General features: G+C 42.6%; 1 pseudogene; it reads right to left on the reverse strand.

Annotated features, from left to right (window-relative positions):
* Positions 1-16,521: 16,521 nt before the first annotated feature.
* On the reverse strand, positions 16,522-17,856 carry LOC144319396 (heterogeneous nuclear ribonucleoprotein A1-like; annotated as a pseudogene).
* Between the last annotated feature and the right edge of the window lie 1,378 nt (positions 17,857-19,234).

A 19,234-nucleotide genomic window follows, 5' to 3' on the forward strand; every position in this document is an offset into this window, starting at 1 on the left:
CTTCCCTTTGCCTCTGGAGTATATGTTTACTGAGTGTCTTGGACATCGAAGAAATCCCCCAAGTTGCCAACCAAGAGAAAGAGCCTGATGCTAATCCCAGGATGGGCCCTGCTGCTTGTGGAGAATAGAAGGCTCCCCCCCTGCCCAACCAGCTCCTCTTGCTCTCTGGGGATGGCCCCTCACTGCCTACTCACTGGTTCACACCTTCTTTGGTTTTAGCTCAAAGACGCATTTCTTGGGCTCTGGAGTAACCACTGAGGCCCAGATTGAGAGTCCCTCTTCATTAGCAGGAGAGGCCTTTGGGAACTCAGGGAGGTGGGACTGGAGGCTGTTGCCCCTCCTATCCTGGGAGAAGATGATGGTGTGGGGCTATTAGCTCTCCCTTGTAGGGGATGCAGCTGCTGATGTGTGCAAGGGCCTGGAGACTCCTGGAAACAGATGCCTATATGGGAATCTTCTTGGGAGATAGAATGAAAAGAAGGCATGGGTGGGGTAGAAAGGCCTCAAGATCTGGCTGGGGGACATTCCTTGCTGTGTTTCCTGAAGAATAGCTCTGGGACACCCAAAAGAGGATTAATTTGAGAAGCTGTTTTATGCTAGAAAGTAAAGTAAAAGGGTTGATTGGATGTAAAATCCAGCAGCATTGATAGAGACAATTATATATAGAGATTATTCTATTAAATCCGTGTGAAGGGACAAATCACCTATCTGTGGGCCCGTAACCTCCTTCTTGTCCACCTGGTTTTCAGTCTTGACTCATCCCATCTTTCCAAAAACATGAATGTGCTCATGGGATCCAACTGCTCAAAACTTGCAACCCAAGTCCTGGTTGCCTGCAGGAGAAAGCCCTAGATCTTTGGTTCAGCATTTGAGATCCCCTTCTCTTCCCCAGCCTCTTCCTGTGGCCCTGCCCTGCATCCATGTACACTCTGGACCCACTTAACTCTTGGGCTTCCTGCACCGCTGCCACATAAGTCTCTGTCACAGATTTTTTTTTTTTTGCTTCCGGCTCATCCCACAGGAGTTTCCCTAAGCACCGCTGTCTCCTGTCCTCTCTAGATCTCAGAGCATCCTTACAAGGGGCATCCCAATGCACTCCTTGTAAGGGCCTTGCGGTGTCCGAGGGCCCAGCACCCCTTCCTGAGGAACTGCATACTCTGAGAAACAGGTGCCAAGGCAGCGCTATGTGTGTGAGGGTTTTGTGACAGAAGATGCCCATGTGGGAGCAAATGGGGCTGTCACATTGTGATGTCAGTCTGACCCCAAGTGAGGAGGGAGGGAGGGAGGGAAGGCTGGGGGCAAGTGATCCTGACAGTGGTGGGGATATTTATTTATTTATTTATTTATTTATTTATTTATTTATTTCATTTATTTTTATTGGTGTTCAATTTGCCAACATATAGAATAACACCCAGTGCTCATCCCATCAAATGCCCCCCTCAGTCCCCATCACCCAGTCACCCCCACCCCCTGCCCACCTCCCCTTCCACCACCCCTAGTTCGTTTCCCAGAGTTAGGAGTCTCTCATGTCCTGTCTCCCTTTCTGATATTTCCCACTCATTTTTTTCTCCTTTCCACTTTATTTGTGGTGGGGACTTTTTTTACCAGCTGCCCGTGCAGGGAGCACTGTGTGTCCCCAGCGTGGGCCTACCTTTGTGTCCCCATCCACCCATGGCAGCTTGCTTGCACCGACGTGGGGGTAGATCTCATGGTTCTTCAGCTGCTGCCCTGTCTTTGCCCCGCTTTGTTGGATTTCTATCAGGAAGATTTCTTTCCAGGGCTACCGCTGCAGGTTCTTTCAACAGAAGGTTACCTTGGCTCGAGCTGTGTGCCCTGAGGGAAACAACTCTGTGAGCTGACCTCTGGCTGACAGAGTGAGAGGGGAGTCCCTGAGGCAAAGGCTGTCATGATGGGGCAAATTTGTCTAGTCAGAGTGTTCCTTGTTGGATGGTGGCCGCCTGACCCTTCCGAGGCTTATGAGGCCCACAGATAGGCCCATCTGAATCTCCCTGTTGATGTAGGAAGCTGAAATGGGAACACAGAACTGGGTCCCTCCAGCACTTGTGTCTCCAAAGACCACAATCTTCTCCTTTAGTACTTTCCCCTCATGGAGACTCTGGGAACCCAGAGCAACTGGCTGCTGAGAGGTTTCCTATGCCTTCTGACTTTCTTGTATACAAGAACACACTGGCACCTGCCAGGGTTGTGCTACACTGCCAGCAAAATTCTTTGTTAAGAGCTTGTTATTTGATCTCATTTGTCCTCATAGAGCTAGGCCTCACAATGACTAATGCCACTATGAGGCTATGTTGCCTATTTAAAAAAAAAAATTTATTTCTTTATTTGAGGGAGAGAGAGAGAGAGCGAGAGAGCGAGAGAGCGAGAGAGAGAGAGAGAGAGGGAGAGGGGGAGAAAGAGAGAGAGAGGGGAACAGAAAGAGAGAGAGTGCTTAAGCACATGAGCAGGGTATGGGGGTGGGCAGAGGGAGAGGGAGAAGCAGACTCCCCTCTGAGCAGGGAGCCCCAAAGTGGGGTGATCCTAGGACCCTGAGATCATGACCTGAGCTGAAGGCAGACCCTTAACCAACTGAGCTACCCAGGTGTCCTGGCTCTGTTGCCTCTTTCCCTGAGGTTCAAGGAATCCCTGGGAACATGATGGTATGGCTGTGAATGACCGAATCCACAGGTACATGATGCATCTTGGAGTATCAGCTTTACACCAAGATTATTATTATTCTTGGTGGTGAGAAAGTTGTATAATTTAACCAATAAGTAAACATTGCAAACACTCATATTAAAACAAACACATTATGGAGTATAGAATTTGCATGAATTTTTGAGTTTAAACCAGAGATGTCCACAAACTTTTGCATTTGTACTAGCTGTTTGGATCTAGACTTCTAGACCCCCAGGGATATGGATTCCTAAAATTATTTTAAAAAATTAAAAAAAATGCACAAATACACTTCATAATATCTTACAGATAAGGGGAAGTTCTCTGACCAGGTTTCCCTCCCCTCCCCATTCCTAATTTCTTCTCTTTCTCCCTCATCAGAAATAATGTCTGTTGTTAGTTTGGTGAGTAGTTTTCCAAAGCTTCCTATACATAGGAAATAGAAAATACCCAGAAAATATGTAGTATTATATTTTACTTCCTATATAAATGATGTCATACTCTACATGAATATGACATATTCTACAACATACCTTTTTCATTTATTCATATAGTTAGGAGATCTATCTGTGTTACTTTGTAGTATGTACCTTCTCCTTTTATTTTTTTTTTAATTTTTTAAGATTTTATTTATTTATTCATGAGAGAGAGAGAGAAGAGACAGAGACACAGGCGAGAGGGAGAAGCAGGCTCCATGCAGAGAGCCCAACGTGGGACTCAATCCTGGGTCCTCAAGATCAGGCCCTGGGCTGAAGGCGGCGCTAAACCGCTGAGCCACCAGGGCTGCCCCTACCTTCTCTTTTTAAAACTGCTGTGCTGTATTCCACTATATGAATGTGCCATTTCTTACTTAATCATTCTCTCTCTCTTTTTTTTAAAGATTTTATTTATTTATTCATGTGAGACACACACAGAGAGAGAGGCAAAGACAGGCAGAGGGAGAAGCAGGCTTCCCAAGAGGAGCCCGATGCAGGACTCAATTCTGGGACCCTGGGATCATGACCTAAGCCAAAGGCAGATGCTCAACCACTGAGCCACTCAGGTGCCCCTAAAAGTGTATTAATTAAATACTACAGACAGTAATGTGGGTATGACAAATATAAAAAGGACATGTGGCTGTGGCAAAAACTGTGAAGGTGGTATGTGAATAAATGAAGTCTGGAAACACTTTTTAAGGTATTTGAAATATTTTGGGAGGTTCTCTTTCAAGTAGAAGTGGCAATGTGGGTGGAGGGGGTCTATGGGGATGACCAGGTGTTGGGGGAACGGGTCATCTTTCTTCTCCAGGTCTCAGTGTCATCTGTGGTGGGAAGGACCTGGCCTAGAGTTTTCTGAGATCCAACTGTTCTTCGCTTGGGTTTCCCTGAAGCAAATCTTAAGATCCCAGGGAAAGCAGACTTACTCATGAAGTGCAAGAAACACCCACAGGCTGTGGGGAAGCGAATCAGGGAGCCAGGGAAGGTGCCTTATGAAGCAGGTTAGCACTGTGGGGAGCGGCACTGAGAACATCTGAGAAACAGTGGAAAGTGCTCCTGCATCCCACATGCGGTTAAAGAATCTGGGCATTCAGACCCTGACTTCTGTATGCCCCTGGTAGAGGGTGACCCTAAGGGGGGACAATTCCCCTCAGTTGTTGCCTGCTTTTCGCAAGGGTAGGTCACCTTCTGAGACTTGGGAGAAAGGCAATCAGGGAGAAGCAGCTATGGTGGTGATAAATCCTGGCGCACTGAAATGCGAGGCCTCTGGGACCAGCCAGCATCAGTCACACCCTCCAGCTCTGACTAGCTTAAAGATTTACTTATTGACTTGAGTAGGGGAGGGGCAGTTGGAGAGGGAGGGAATCTCAAGCAGACTCCCTGCTGAACTTGATCTTACCACCCTGAGATCATGACTTGAGTTGAAATCAACAGTTGGACGCTTAACTGACTGAGCCACCTGGTGCCCCCAACTCTGACTGGCTTAGAGTCTCTGTGGTTGGAGGTTCCTGAGAGAATGGAGGCAGTGAGAGGGCTGGATGTGGGCTTAGTTCCTGGATGTGAGCAAGACAGAAGGCGAGAGGCAGGAGGACATGTGGAGCTGGCCTGGGAGGAACACAGTAGCAAAGCAGGTCCCTGGGTGCTTCCCGTTGCAGCTGAGCTACCCCTGTTGTAAAAGCCAAGTTACACTCTCTGGCCCTGCCTGCCCCTGGGTGTTGGGGAGTAAACATTCTGAACCTGGAGAAGGGAGTGTTTAGGTGACTTATTTTGTCACCAGGCTTCACGCTATTTCTTCAGGTATTGAAGGCAGAATGGTTTTCCCAAGAATAATTAGGGGCTAGGCCAGAATGTCTGAGTTTCTGGGTGGGGGGCACACATGGGGGAGGAAGAAGGGGGGTTGGAGGGGCAGATGTTGGGTTTAGGGATATCAGGAAATGGGCTCAGCACTGGTTCTATAAGAGAGAGGAACTGGAGAAGAATGAAGGCCAGACCCAGGGTCCTGGAAGCAGAAGTGGGAGGGGAATTAGGAAGTGAGGCCCTGGAGGATGTTGTGAGGGGTGAGGTTTACTCTGTTGTTAGGAAAGTCTGGAAGCCTTTTGCCTGAGATGCTTGTTGTGCTTCGCCTCTCAATCTGTATCTAATCATTATTCCTGTCTTTTATGTTTTTAAAATTTTTGCTTTTAAAATATTTTATTCATTTGAGAGGCACTTGCGAGAAAGATAATGAATAGGTGGAGAGGCACAGGGAGAGGGAGAAGCAGACTCCCCACTGAGCAGGGAGCCCCTGTTGCAGGGCTTGATCCCCGGACCCTGAGATCATGACCTAAGACCGTTAACTGACGGAGCCACCCAGGTGCCCCTCATTCCTCCTGTCTTAATAGGAACTTCAGCAATGATTTGGCCAGATTGCTCATTTTACTGGTGAGGAAACTGAGCTAGCCACAGGAATTAGTTTCCAAAGCAATGTGGCAAGTTAGTGGCAGAACAAAGGCCAGGAACTCTCTTTCCCAACTCTTGGAGATATTACTCCCATGTTGGAAGTATAAGATCCCTGGTACAGAAACCATGTACCGTACTTTGTTGTTAAACTTCAGGTGCACAGATTTGAATTACGTGCAATGCTTCATTTGTACAGTATCATCATTTAGCCTTTAAATGTCCCTCTTGTGTTCTGTTACCTATTTATTATAAAATCTGAGCAACCATAAATTCGATATCTGACCCAACAAGTAGATTATTTCAAAGAACTCACTCCTGGATAGATTTCTCCCCTCTCTCCAGAGGTCACTATTCACCTGGATTGGAGTTTTTCATTTTTCCTGCTCCTTCTTTTAATTATCGCACATTGTAGTTTCATTTTACTTGTTTTTGAACTGTGTGAATGTGGCATGAAAATATTCCATCTTCTGGGAACTGGCTTATTTATTAAAATTTTCCTTATTGTGAAAACCTGCAAAACAGAGAGAAGAGGAATATCATGAACCTTAATATGCCCATTACCCAGCTTCAACAATTATCGATTTTGTCACTCTTTCTTCATCTAGCATGTTTTTCTTTCTGTTTTCCTGGAATACTTTATTTATTTATTTAAAATACTTAATTAATTAGAAGATTTTCTTTATTTACTTGAGAGAGGGAGAGAGAGGCGAACTCATATGAGTGGGGGGTGGAGGAGGGGCAGAGAGAGAGAGAGAGAGAGAGAAGCAGGCTCTCTGTTGAGCAGGGAGCCCTATGTGGGGCTCCATTCCAGGACCCTCAGATCATAACCTGAGCTGAAGGCAGACGCTTAACCAACTGAGCCACCCAGGTGCCCCTAAAGATTTTATTTTTAAGTACACCCAATGGGGGCTATAACTCACAATCCCAAGGTCAAGAATTACATGTTCTATCAACTGAGCCAACCAGGCACCCCTCCCTGGAATACTTTAAAACAAATCTTAGACATCTTATCATTTCACCAAACCCCTTCTTACTGGGGATGTAAGTTTGCAAAGCATGTGTTAAAGTAAACAGCAACCTTCCCATATTAAGAGATAGAAATTTGTAAAAATAATGTCAATAAAGGCTATAATTCAGTTGTCAAAAAAATGTCCTTGTTGTGGTAGGGGGATAGGTAAAATAGGTGAAGAGAATTAAGAGTACACTTATTGTTGTGATAAACACTGAGTAAAGTATAGAATTTTTTAAAAAAGATTTTATTCATTAGAGACACAGAAACAAAGAGAGAGAGACAGAGAGAAAGGCAGAGGGAGAAGCAGGATCCATGCAGGGAGCCTGACATGGGACTTGATACCCGGTCCCCAGGATCACACCCCGGGCCGAAGGTGGCGCTAAACCGCTAAGCCACCAGGGCTGCCCGAGAATTGTTGAATCATCATGTTGTACACCTGAAACTAATATAAGTGTATGTTAATTATACTTGAATTTGAAAAATAAATTAAAAGATTGTACTTGTACATGCAGTCACTTATACATACTTCAGTACTCATTTCTAACCTGTTGACTTTTTTTTAACATAATCATATTACTATCATCAAACCTAACAAAATCAACAATTAGTTTTTAGCATACAGTAGCAGGGACATGCTAATTTGTCCTAACACTATGTTACTAGAATTCATTCATGGTATTCCATTTGGCTGCATGAATATTCTATTTATGCATTGTATCGGTTCCTTGTCTTATCACAGACATCATTTCCAGTTTTTAGCCATTATGGATAGTGTGAACATGAATATTCTTGTATATGTCTCCTGCTGCATATGTGCTAAATTTACCTTGACAAATACCTAAAAGTAGAATTGCTGGGCAGGTTATGCAGCGTTTGAACCTATGTTTCAAAAGTAGGTCTTTCAGTTTTCACACTAACCAGCAGTGTATTAGAGATCCTATTGGTTCACAAACCCCTTAATACTTTATGTATGGACTGGGTTGTAAAGTAAAATTCAGTTTTTTTTAAAGATTTTATTTACTTATTCACGAGACACACACACACACACACACACACACACACACACACACACAGAGGCAGAGACACAGGCAGAGGGAGAAGCAGGCTCCATGCAGGGAGCCTGATGTGGGACTCGATCCTGGGACCCCAGGATCACGTCCCCGGCAGAAGGCAGCGCTGAACCGCTGAGCCACCCAGGCTCCCCTGTTGTTGTTGTTTTTTTTTTAACCATGGTTACATTCAGAAATGTTTGAAGAACCTTGGTTTAAGAGCCAAATGATTATGCAAGTTTTGTTACAAAAACCTATAGTCCCTTGGTCCCCTCTCCCCTTACCCCAGGCTATCATTTTTGCTAGTTTTGGCATTTATTTTCATGAGTGAAAGCAACACACATATAATGCAACTTCTCAACTTTTAGGCATGATCTATTAGGTTTTTCTGCTATGGAAGGTGGGATTTCTCTAGTTTTACCACTCCTTTCTTCTTTCATCCTCCCAATACAGTTAACATTTTATTTTTGATTAAATTGATGTTCTGGGTTTATAGTATTATGACTATGTAAATGCTATTCATGGTCAAGCAATGTAGTATATTCTGATTTGTTTTTCTTTCTTGTGTAACTTTTTGTTTTCTCTATAGTTAATAATTGTCTTTTTTTTCTTAGCTTATCTTGGTGGTTACCACAAATTCAGTTGCCATCCTCTTTTCCTTGGCAACTGGAAAGGATTGTCTAAATCTCCTGGGTATGTCCAGACACATTAGGTGGGGTGTCTGTGCATCTTATCCATCTGTCTTCTGTGGCCACGGCCCCCAAGGCCATCACCCCTTCCTTTTCTTGGTGTGGAGACTGAACTTATTCTTCAAGCCACAGCAGTCTGGTTTCCACTAGCCCCAAACCTCTTCAATGACTTTTTTCAAGTCAGATTTATGTTGCTAAATCTGATGAGCACTTTTTTCTTTCATCTTTACCTCTTCAGCTGCATTTCACATCCCAGGCACTGGACTTCCTTGAAACAGTTTCCTCTCTCTTGCTGTATCTTGTGCTGTGTCCTACCAAAAGTAGACTTTGAGACAAAGATATATGTATAAGGACTTTGTTTGAGAGGTGTAGGGATCATGGACAGAGGGGCAGAGAGGAAAGGCAGCCAATAAAGGGTACATTAAAATTTTTTTTTCTAGCTTTATTGAGGTATAATTTCTCTAGCTTCACTGAGGTATATATTTATAATAAATAAAAATTGTATATATTTATAGTATACAGATGTTTTTATATATGTATATGTTGTGAAATGATTACAACATCAAGCTAATATACCTACCCATCATCTCAAATAGTCATTTTTTTAAAGTTTATTTATTTAAGTAACCTTTACACCCAACTCAGGACTCAAACCCACGACCCCAGGGCTGCATACTATTCTGAGTGAGCCAGCCAGCACCTTCACATAGTCTTTTTTTTTTTGTGGTGAGAACATTAAAGATTTACTCTTTGAGCAGGTTTCAAGTATACAATATAGTATTATTAACTATAGTCACTATGCTGTACATTAAATCTCCAGAATTTATTCATTCTGTATAACTGAAACTTTGTACAAAGGGTGCATTGTTAAGTCAACTACCTCAGTGGGTGACTGGACCCTAATCCTGAGGGGAAATGCTGGGAAACAGTGAAAAATACATCTCAGAATTATCCCACCTAATGTGCGAGGGATCTGGGGCATTTATTTATTTTATATTTATTTTTTAAATTTTCATTTTTTTAAAAGATTATTTATTCATGAGAGACACAGAGAGAGGCAGAGACACAGGCAGAGGGAGAAGCAGGCTCCTTGCAGGGAGCCCGATGTGGGACTCATCCCAGATCCTGTAATCACGCCCTGAGCATAAGGCAGACGCTCAACTGCTGAGCTACCCAGGCGTCCCGTATCTGGGGCATTTATATACCAACTTCTGAAATTTATTGTTTGAGAGCTGCTTTGGGGCTGAGATGGGCATTAATTTCTCTGTACTTCCAGCTTTTTCTTTTCAGTTCATTTATTCATACATGAGAGACACACAGAGAGAGGCAGAGACATAGGCAGAGAGAGAAGCAGGATCCCTGCGGGGAGCCTGATGAAGGACTCAATTCCAGGATCCTTCTACACTTCCAGCCTAATGGGTTGCAGGCCTAGCAGCCTTCTTGGAAATTGTTCAGCAGATTCTGAGGATGCTAAGATCTGGGGAATTTGAGGGCAGTGTGCTGACAGTATCTGCACATACAAAAAATATGTTATTTGACTATTTATACTGTCAGTAAGTATTCTGGTCAACAGTAGGAAAGTTTCTCAGAAATGAAAAGTTACATGGGACGCCTGGGTGGCTCAGCGGTTGAGTGTCTGCTTTCATCTCAGGGTGTGATCCTGGGGACCCGGAATTGAGTCCCACATCAGGCTCCCTGCATGGAGCCTGCTTCTCCTCCTGCCTGTGTCTCTGTCTCTCTTTCTTTTTGTGTCTTTCATGAATAAATAAATAAAATCTTAAAAAAAAACAAAAAAAGAAAAGTTATATGTAGATTTTTGGGTGTGTGGCAGTCAGTGTCCCTAATCTGTGTATTGTTTAAGGGTCAATTGTAAAATGTAAGGTTCAGGAGGGCAGAGACTTTTTATGCTTTGCTTACCTCTAGATCTCCAATGCCTGCATGTAATAGTTGCTTAATACATAATACTGAATTTTAATGCACAAATGAATGAGTGAGGGATTCATAAATTCAGTTGTAAGGGTCTAGCAAGAGGCTAAATAAACTGCAGAGCTAGATATTATGGAAGCTAAACACTTTAGGCAAATGAGCCTCATTTTTATATGGAAGCGAGAAAGTAAGGAGAGCCCTTGTAAAAAGGAACTGAAGAACAATTCAGTTTAAAACAATCATGGAATTCAAATAAAATGACATGAAATCACTGGGTTCTTGTTTTTATGACTTTTTTATAACTTAATTTTTAAATAAGGTTGAGGAATATTTTACATGTTATTATTATTTTTTAGGTAATCTCTATATCAACATGGGGCTTTAACTCATGATCCTAAGATCAAGAGTCATACGCTCTATTGACTGAGCCAGCCAGCCAGACACCCTGAAATCACTGAGTTTTTAATAATGCCACTGAGTTGCTGAGTACCCAGCTCTGGATCCACTTTTGGTCTTGTTCTGGGATATGATACTACTGGCTCTTGTTTGAACTGGGATACATATTATTTGTAATCCAAAGCATACCAACAGATATAAACTCTACTGTAAAAACTTGGTATATAATTATGTAACTTTTATGTGCCTCAGTTTCTTCATCTGAAAATGAGAGTAATAATATCTTCTTCATAGGATTTATATGACAATTAGAAGAGTTAACACACTTAGAATTGGCACAGAATAAATGCTCAATATTGGTTATAATTAGTGTTTTGTTACTATTATATTATCTTTTAAAGATTTATTTATTTATATTGAGAGAGAGAGAGTGGGGGAAGAGGCAGAGGGAGAGGGAGAATCTTTTTAAAAAACTAAATTCAGGGATCCCTGGGTGGCGCAGCGGTTTAGCGCCTGCCTTTGGCCCAGGGCGCGATCCTGGAGACCTGGGATCGAATCCCACGTTAGGCTCCCGGTGCATGGAGCCTGCTTCTCCCTCTGCCTATGTCTCTGCCTCTCTCTCTCTGTGACTATCATAAATAAATTAAAAATTAAAAAAAAACTAAATTCAATTTAGTTAACATATACTGTATTATTAGTTTCAGGGGTAGAATTTAGTGGTTCCTCAGTTGCATATAACACTCAATGCTCAATGCTCATTACATCAAGTGACCTCCTTTTTTTTTTTTAAAGATTTTATTTTATTTATTCATAGAGAGAGAGAGAGAGAGAGAGAGAGAGGCAGAGACACAGGCAGAGGGAGAAGCAGGCACCACACAGAGAGCCTGATGTGGGACTCGATCCCGGGTCTCCAGGATCATGCCCTGGGCTGCAGGCGGCGCTAAACCGCTGCGCCACCAGGGCTGCCCAAGTGACCTCCTTAATATCCATCATGCAATTACCACTGTCCCTGCAATTTCCCCTCCAGCAACCCTGTTTGTTTCCTAGAGTTCAGTGTCTCTTATGCTTTGTCTCCCTCTCAGTTTTCTTCTTATTTTGCTTAGAATAATACCCTCTAGTTCCATCCATGTCATTGCAAATGGCAAGATTTCATTCTTTTTGATGGCTGAATAATATTCCATGGTATATATTTATACATACCACATCTTTATCCATTCATCTGTTGCTAGACATCTGGGATATTTCCATATTTTGGCTATTGTGGATATTGCTGGTATAAACACTGGGGTGCATGTGCCTCTTCAAATCACTGTGTTTGTATTCTTTGGATAAATACCTAGTAGAACATTTGCTGGGTTGTCGGGTAGCTCTATTTTTAACTTTTTGAGGAATCTCTACACTGTTTTCCAGAGTGGCTGGCCCAGTTTGTATTCCCACCAACAAAGTAAGAGAGTTTGAAGGAGAGAGAATCTTTTTAAAAATATTTTATTTATTTATTCATGAGAATACACAGAGAGGAGAGAGAGAGAGGCAGAGACACAGGCAGAGGGAGAAGCAGGCTCCATGCAGGGAGCCCGACATGGGACTCGATCCCGGGTCTCCAGGATCAGGCCCTGGGCTGCAGGCAGCGCTAAACCGCTGAGCCACCGGAGCTGCCCAAGGAGAGAGAATCTTAAGTAGACTCTGCACTGAGCATGGAGCCAGATGTGGGGCTCTGTCCTATGACCCTGAGATCACAACCTGAGCTGAAACCAAGAGGCAGCTGCTTAACCGACTGTGCCACCCAGATTCCCCTATTGTTATTATTTTAAAATATATTATCATACTATGTGTTTGCTATTTGTTCTATGTTCTTAAAATGTTCAATTTTCAAAGTTTGGCATTTTTAGTTCTATTTTTTGATATTTTCTGATTTTTACCTTAATGTATCATGATCAGAGAATATGGCATTGCTGGTCTTTTGTGGCATAAAATTGGAATGGTTCTTGTAAAATGTGCTTCAGTGCTTAAAAAACTAAATTCTATTTCTGAAGGTTAATCTTCACCTATGTCTATCTTTCTAGTTGTATTGTTCAGATCAATCAGTTCATTCCCAAATCTATAACTAAATTTGAACTTGTCCTCCCTTTTCTACTTTCTAAATCTTTTCAAGATCTACTTCTCCCTTCCAGGTTCTTTTTTTTTTTTTTTTTAAAGATTTTTTTTATTTATTCATGAGAGACACAGAGAGAGGCAGAGACACAGGCAGAAGGAGAAGCAGGCTCCATGCAGGGAGCCCGATATGGGACTTGATCCTGGATCCTGGGCCCACGCCTTGAGCCAAAGGCAGATGCTCAACTGCTAAGCCACCCAGGCGTCCCTCCCTTCCAGGTTCCAATTGGACATCATTCCAAACTCTTCTTAAATTTTAGTTTGTTTCTAGTCTCAGTGCCTTACCTCTAAGATCTTCTTGTCATCTACTCTCAAAATAATTTTCATTGTCAAGATTCTGGAAAGAGACTCCAAGCTATGGCTTTTCTAGCATCACTGGTGGATTATTTATTTATTTATTTATTTATTTGAATTTTTAAACTTAAATTCAGTTTAGGTAACATATAGTGTATCATTAGTTTCAAGGGGTAGAATTTAGTGGCTTACCATTTGCATGTAGCACCCAGTGCTCATTATATCAAATGCCCTCCTTAATGCCTCAATTGCCCCTTTCCCCCACCCACCTCCTCCAGCAACCCTACAGGTGGATCCCTTAAACCACACTTCTTTTGGGGCACCTAGGTGGCTCAGTCAGTTAAGCATTCAATTCTTGATTTCAGCTTAGGTCATGATCTCAGGGTCATAAGATCAAGCCCCCTGTCAGGCTCCACGTTTAATGTGGAGTTTTTTGAGATTATCTCTTTCCCTCTGCCTTTGCCGCTGCCCCTACTTGCTCTCTTCCTCTAAAAATAAACAAACAAACAAATAAGTAAAACTTTAAGAAATAAACTACACTTCTTGTTCTGTGAGCAGGAAGTGTCTGAAACCACATGTTCCTCCTTTCTAAATGCTGTCAAAATTTAGCCTCTTTTCCTCCTCCTACCCTGTTCCGGACACTCACTCAGTTTTTGGCCACAGTATTGCTTCAGTTCTCTGTTGCAATGGTTCTTACACTTTTTAAATCTGCAGACTAGTTCTTTATAGAGCACAAGACACTATAGGACCACCTATTACAGTTTACCAAGGCTTCACTGGCATTTTTATGACCCAGGAAAGGAGTTTTCAATGTGAGCTAAAAGGCTAGGAGCTAGACCAGTCCTGCAATAATACCTTTGGTCCTTCTCACTATTTCCTTCTTTCTTACTCCTTCTTTGCTTCTCAGACTGATGGAGGATATTCTTTGTCTTGCCCTGAACTGAAGGATAAGTTATTATTTATTCAATCAACATTTGCTAAGCTTGCTTGCTTGCTTGATTTATTTACTTTAAAAAAGATTTTTATTTATTCTTGAGGGACACACACAGAGAGAGGCAGAGACACAGACAGAGGGAGAAGCAGGCTCCATACAGGGAGCCCAATGCAGGACCTGATACTGGAAATCCGGGATCATGCCCTGAGTCAAAGGCAGACGCCCAACTGCTGAGCCACCCAGGCATCCTGCCAAGCTCTATTTAATGTGTCATGTATCATGCTAAGTCCTGAGGATATACATTTGGGTAATTAAAAATTGTTGCCTTCAATAAGCTATAGTGGGAGAAATAATCTCGTAAACACTTAATGAGAATAGAGTTTGATAACTGCTAATAGAGCTGTAAACAAGAGATCTTGGGTCTGAGTAGGGAAATCAGGGCAGGCTTCTCAGAAGAGGTGACTGGCCTTTGGAGAGCAAGTAGGAGTTTCTAGAGCTAACAAAAAGAAGCAGAAGGCAGGCATTCTACATGTGGTCAGTGGTAGGTTGTATTAGTTATCTAAATCTTCCTAACAAATGACCCCAAACTGAATGGCTTAAAACAATAGTAAATTAGTGTGGTGGAAATACAAAATGGTCTGGAATACTTTGGAAGATAGTTTGGTGATTCCTTATAAAATTAAATCTACTTTTACCATACAATGTAGCACTTATGTTCCTTGATATTTACCCAAATGAACTGAAAACGTATGTCCACAAGAAACCTTGCACATGGATATTTATAGCAGCTTTATTCATAGCTGTAAAAACTTGGAAACAACCAAGATATCCTTCAGTAGGTGAGTGGATAAATAAATTGGCATGCCAGGATAATGGAATATGATTCAGTGCTAAAAAGAAATGAATGTTCACATCATGAAAAGACATAGAATATTATTCAGCATCAGAAAGGATGAATACCCACCATTTGCTTCAATGTGGATGGAACTGGAGGGTATTAGGCTGAGTAAAGTAAGTCAATCGGAGCACAGTCATCATATGGTTTCACTCATACGTGGAATATAAGAAATAGTGAAAAGGACTATAAGGGAAAGGGGGGGAGCTGAGTGGGAAAAATTGGAGAGGGAGACAAACCATGAGAAAGAGAAACGAACTCTGGGAAACAAAGGGTTGCAGAAGGAGAGGTGGGCAGGGGGTTGGGGTAACTGGGTGACAGGCAAAGAGAAGGGCACTTGATGGGATGAGCACTGGGTGTTATACTATATGTTGGCAAATCAAACTTCAATACAAACAAAATAATAAAGACATGAAGGATCTTAAATGCCTATTTTAATTTAATTTTTATTTTTCTAATTTTTTATAATAAAGTTATTTTTTATTGGTGTTCAATTTGCCAACATACAGAATAACACCCAGTGCTCATCCCGTCAAGTGCCCCCCTCAGTGCCCGTCACCCATTCACCCCCACCCCCCGCCCTCCTCCCCTTCCACCACCCCTAGTTCATTTCCCAGAGTTAGGAGTCTTTATGTTCTGCCTCCCTTTCTGATATTAAATGCCTATTTTTATTTTTATTTTTTTATTTTTATTTATTTATTCATGAGAGACAGAGAGAGAAAGAGGGCAGAGACTCAGGCAGAGGGAGAAGCAGGCTCCATGCAGGGAGCCCGATGTGGGACTCGATCCCGGAACTCCAGGATCAGGCCCTGGGCTGAAGGCAGCGCTAAACCACTGAGCCACCCGGGCTGTCCCTAAATGCCTATTTTTAAATGAAAGAAGCCAATCTGAAAATGTTACATACTATGTAATTCCAGCTATATGATATTTTGGAAAATACAAATGTATGGAGGCATTAAATATATCACTCTGGTGGAGGATGCTGATAATAGAGGAAGCCATACTCATATGGGGACAGGAGGTGGATGGGAAATCTATCTTCCTCTTAGTTTTGTTGTAAACTTAAAACTGCTCTAAAAAAATAAAGTCTTTATTGAAAAAAAACAACAGTAATGATTTCTTCCTTGACTTATGTGGGTCAGGAAGTTGGGGATGGTGTGGCTGAGGAGTTCTGATTCTGTATCTCTAATGAGCTTGTGGTCAGATGTCAGCCAGGGATGCAGTCATCTGAAGGCTTGAGTGGTGTTGAAGGATTTATTTCCAAAGTAGCTCACCAACACACAGGGTGAGTTGGTATTGGCTGTTGGTGGGAGGCCTCAGTTCTTCTCCATCAGAGCCTCTTTACAGGCTTAAATGTCCTTACAGCTTGATGGGTGGCTTCCTCCAGACTCCAGAGAGAGCAATTTGTAGGATCAAGGCAGAAGCTGAAATGCCTTAGAAGTCACACACTTTCACTTCTGTCATATTCTATTGGTTGCACAGGTCAGCCGTGAATCAATGTGGAAGGGGTATGAATGAATATTAAGAAAGGAAGATTGTAGGGGCCTTCTTTTTTTTTTTTTTTTTAAAAGACACATTTATTCAGCGTCATGATCAGACTATTACATTTAGCAATCAACAGCATGGGTGCAAAAAAAAAAATCTACATTAAAACCCTTTGTTGGAATGCTTTACACTTTCCACAGAACAGAAACTAAAATAACCTGTTATACAATTAGTCACAAATACAGTCCTCGAGTTTTTTGCCCATACACATGAGTATTGTCTAAAACATGTCTTCTTTGTAGCAGCTAGGCCCTGCCACCACTGTGCTTGGCTGAGTTCACAAATCTGTTGTAACCTGTAGCTTCCCTGTCACTTCTCTGGCTCTCCTCTCCTGCTAAGCTTTGTTTCCTGGCAGTAATTAAAACCTTCTGCCACTGCCATAGCTGCTGCTGCTGCTGGAACCGCCATAGCCACCTTGGTTTCGTGGTTTGGCAAAGTATTGGCCTCCACCACCATAGGGGCCAGAGCTTCTGCCTCCAAAATTTCCTCCTTTCATGGGTCCAAAATTTGAGGATTGATTGTTGTAATTGCCAAAATCGTTATAGCTTCCGCCACCTCCAAAGTTGCTTCCGTCATTACCAAATCCGTTCTAGCCATCCCCACTGCCACCGTATCCACCACCACCTCGACTGCCACCGAAGCCACCTCGACCACTGAAGTTCCCTCCACGACCAAAGTTGTCATTCCCACCAAAACCACCTCCACGACCACCACCAAAGTTTCCAGAACCACTTCGGCCTCTTTGGCTGGACGAAGCACTAGCCATCTCTTGCTTCGATAGGGCTTTCCTTACTTCCCAGTTGTGGCCATTCACAGGATGGGATTTTTGAATGACAATCTTGTCTACAGAGTCGTGGTCATCAAAGGTCACAAAAGCGAAACCTCTCTTTTTGCCACTGCCTCGGTCAGTCATGATCTCAATCACTTCAATTTTCCCATACTGTTCAAAATAATCTCTTAGACGATGTTCTTCAGTGTCTTCTTTAATGCCACCGACAAAAATCTTTTTCACAGTTAAGTGGGCACCGGGTCTTTGAGAATCTTCTCGGGAGACAGCCCTCTGGTTCCACGACTCTTCCGTCCACCTTGTGCGGCCGGGCGTTCGTGGCCGCGTCCACCTCCTCCAGGGGGCCTACGTGACGAACCCAAAGCCTCTGGAGCGCTTGGTGTTGGGGTCTCTCATTACCACACAGTCCGGAAGCGTCCCCCATTGCTCAAAATGGCTCCTCAGACTCTCATCGGTCGTTTCGAAGCTCAAACCCCCGATGAAGAGCTTCCGCAGCTGCTCGGGCTCTTTGGGAGACTCTGACTTAGACATGACGGCGGTGGGAGGGGAGACTTTAACGATGCTTACTCGGCGGCGTCCAGGGGCAGAAAGCTGTAGGGGCCTTCTTGATTGCATAGGGTTAGGGTTAGCAGCATACCAAGTGTAACTGTTGTAATGTGCTTGGACTATAAATGATTAGTAGTGAGGCTGAAAGTTATTTAGGGACTAAATTATCAGGGGCTAAAGAGTTTGGCATTTAATTGTTGGTTATAGGGAAGTACTGAAAGATTTTAAAGAAGGCACCTAGAGGGTTGAACTGTTTGTTCTTACCTAAATTTGGCAGCAAGCTAATACATTTAAATAAGCTCCCAACATTCTCTGCTTTTTCTTTGGCTGTTTGAAAATTCAAGTATGTTTACATACATCCTATTGTTTCATTTGTGTTGGACTGACTTTTGGAAACCTTTAGTCTGTATCATATGTCAGCTTGGATATTCTTCCAGGGCCTAAAATTTAATATCTCTGTATCAGTTGGAATACTTTCAGTTGCAAATAAAAAATTCCACTCACAATGACTTAAGCAGTGAAAAGAATTTATTGACTCATGCAACTGTAAAGTTCAGAGGTAGAGAGGACCATTTTCAGGTGTGGTTTGATCCAGAGCTTCACATTTGCAAGAGGGATCTGGCTCTATTTTTATGCTGTGTTGGTTTATCCTCAGGTGGGCTTTCTTCACAGTAGTAAAAATGTCTGTAGTGGTTCCAGCTTTTATGTTACATTAGAAAGAGAAAAAGCATCTTTGTCCTCAGATCCACTTTGATGGGTCTGGCTTAGGTCACATGCTCACACTTAAACCAATTGCTGAAGTCAGGGGTATGGAATATATGGATTGGCTTAACTTGGTTCACTGCTCTACACTTGGCGGAGGGGTCAAATTTAAACCACATAGTTCTCTAACTGGAAATTAAGAGTTGCTGGGAAGAGGGAATTGGATGCTGGGAAGGTTAAATAGATGATGGGAATTAAGGAGTGCACTTGTGATGACCCTGGGTGATGTTGGAATTGTTGGATTATTATATTGTACACCTGAAACTAATATTACACTGCTAACTAATTGGAATTTAAATAAAAACTTAAAAGAGTTCCTGAAAAGATAGAAATTGGATGCTATGGAGGCAACCAAAAGTGTCCAACACAAAATCAAAATTATGATGTGGTTCATCTAAATAACATTTCCTGGGCACCTGGGTGGCTCAGTCAGTTAAGCATCTGACTTTTGGTTTAAGGTCAGGTATCATGATCTCAGGGTCCTGAGATCAAGCCCTGGTGTCAGGCTTCACATGGAGTCTGCTTGAGATTCTCTCCCTTTCCCCCTGCTCATGTTCTCACTCTCAAATAAATAAATAAATAAATAAAATCTTTAAACAACATATCCTGAGCTCCAGCCAAATATAGTGTTGGGTCCTGGAATAGAGCCATGAACAAGAC

The sequence above is a fragment of the Canis aureus genome, chromosome 8 (genome assembly GCF_053574225.1).
Source record: "Canis aureus isolate CA01 chromosome 8, VMU_Caureus_v.1.0, whole genome shotgun sequence".
NCBI classification, from domain to species: Eukaryota; Metazoa; Chordata; class Mammalia; order Carnivora; family Canidae; genus Canis; species Canis aureus.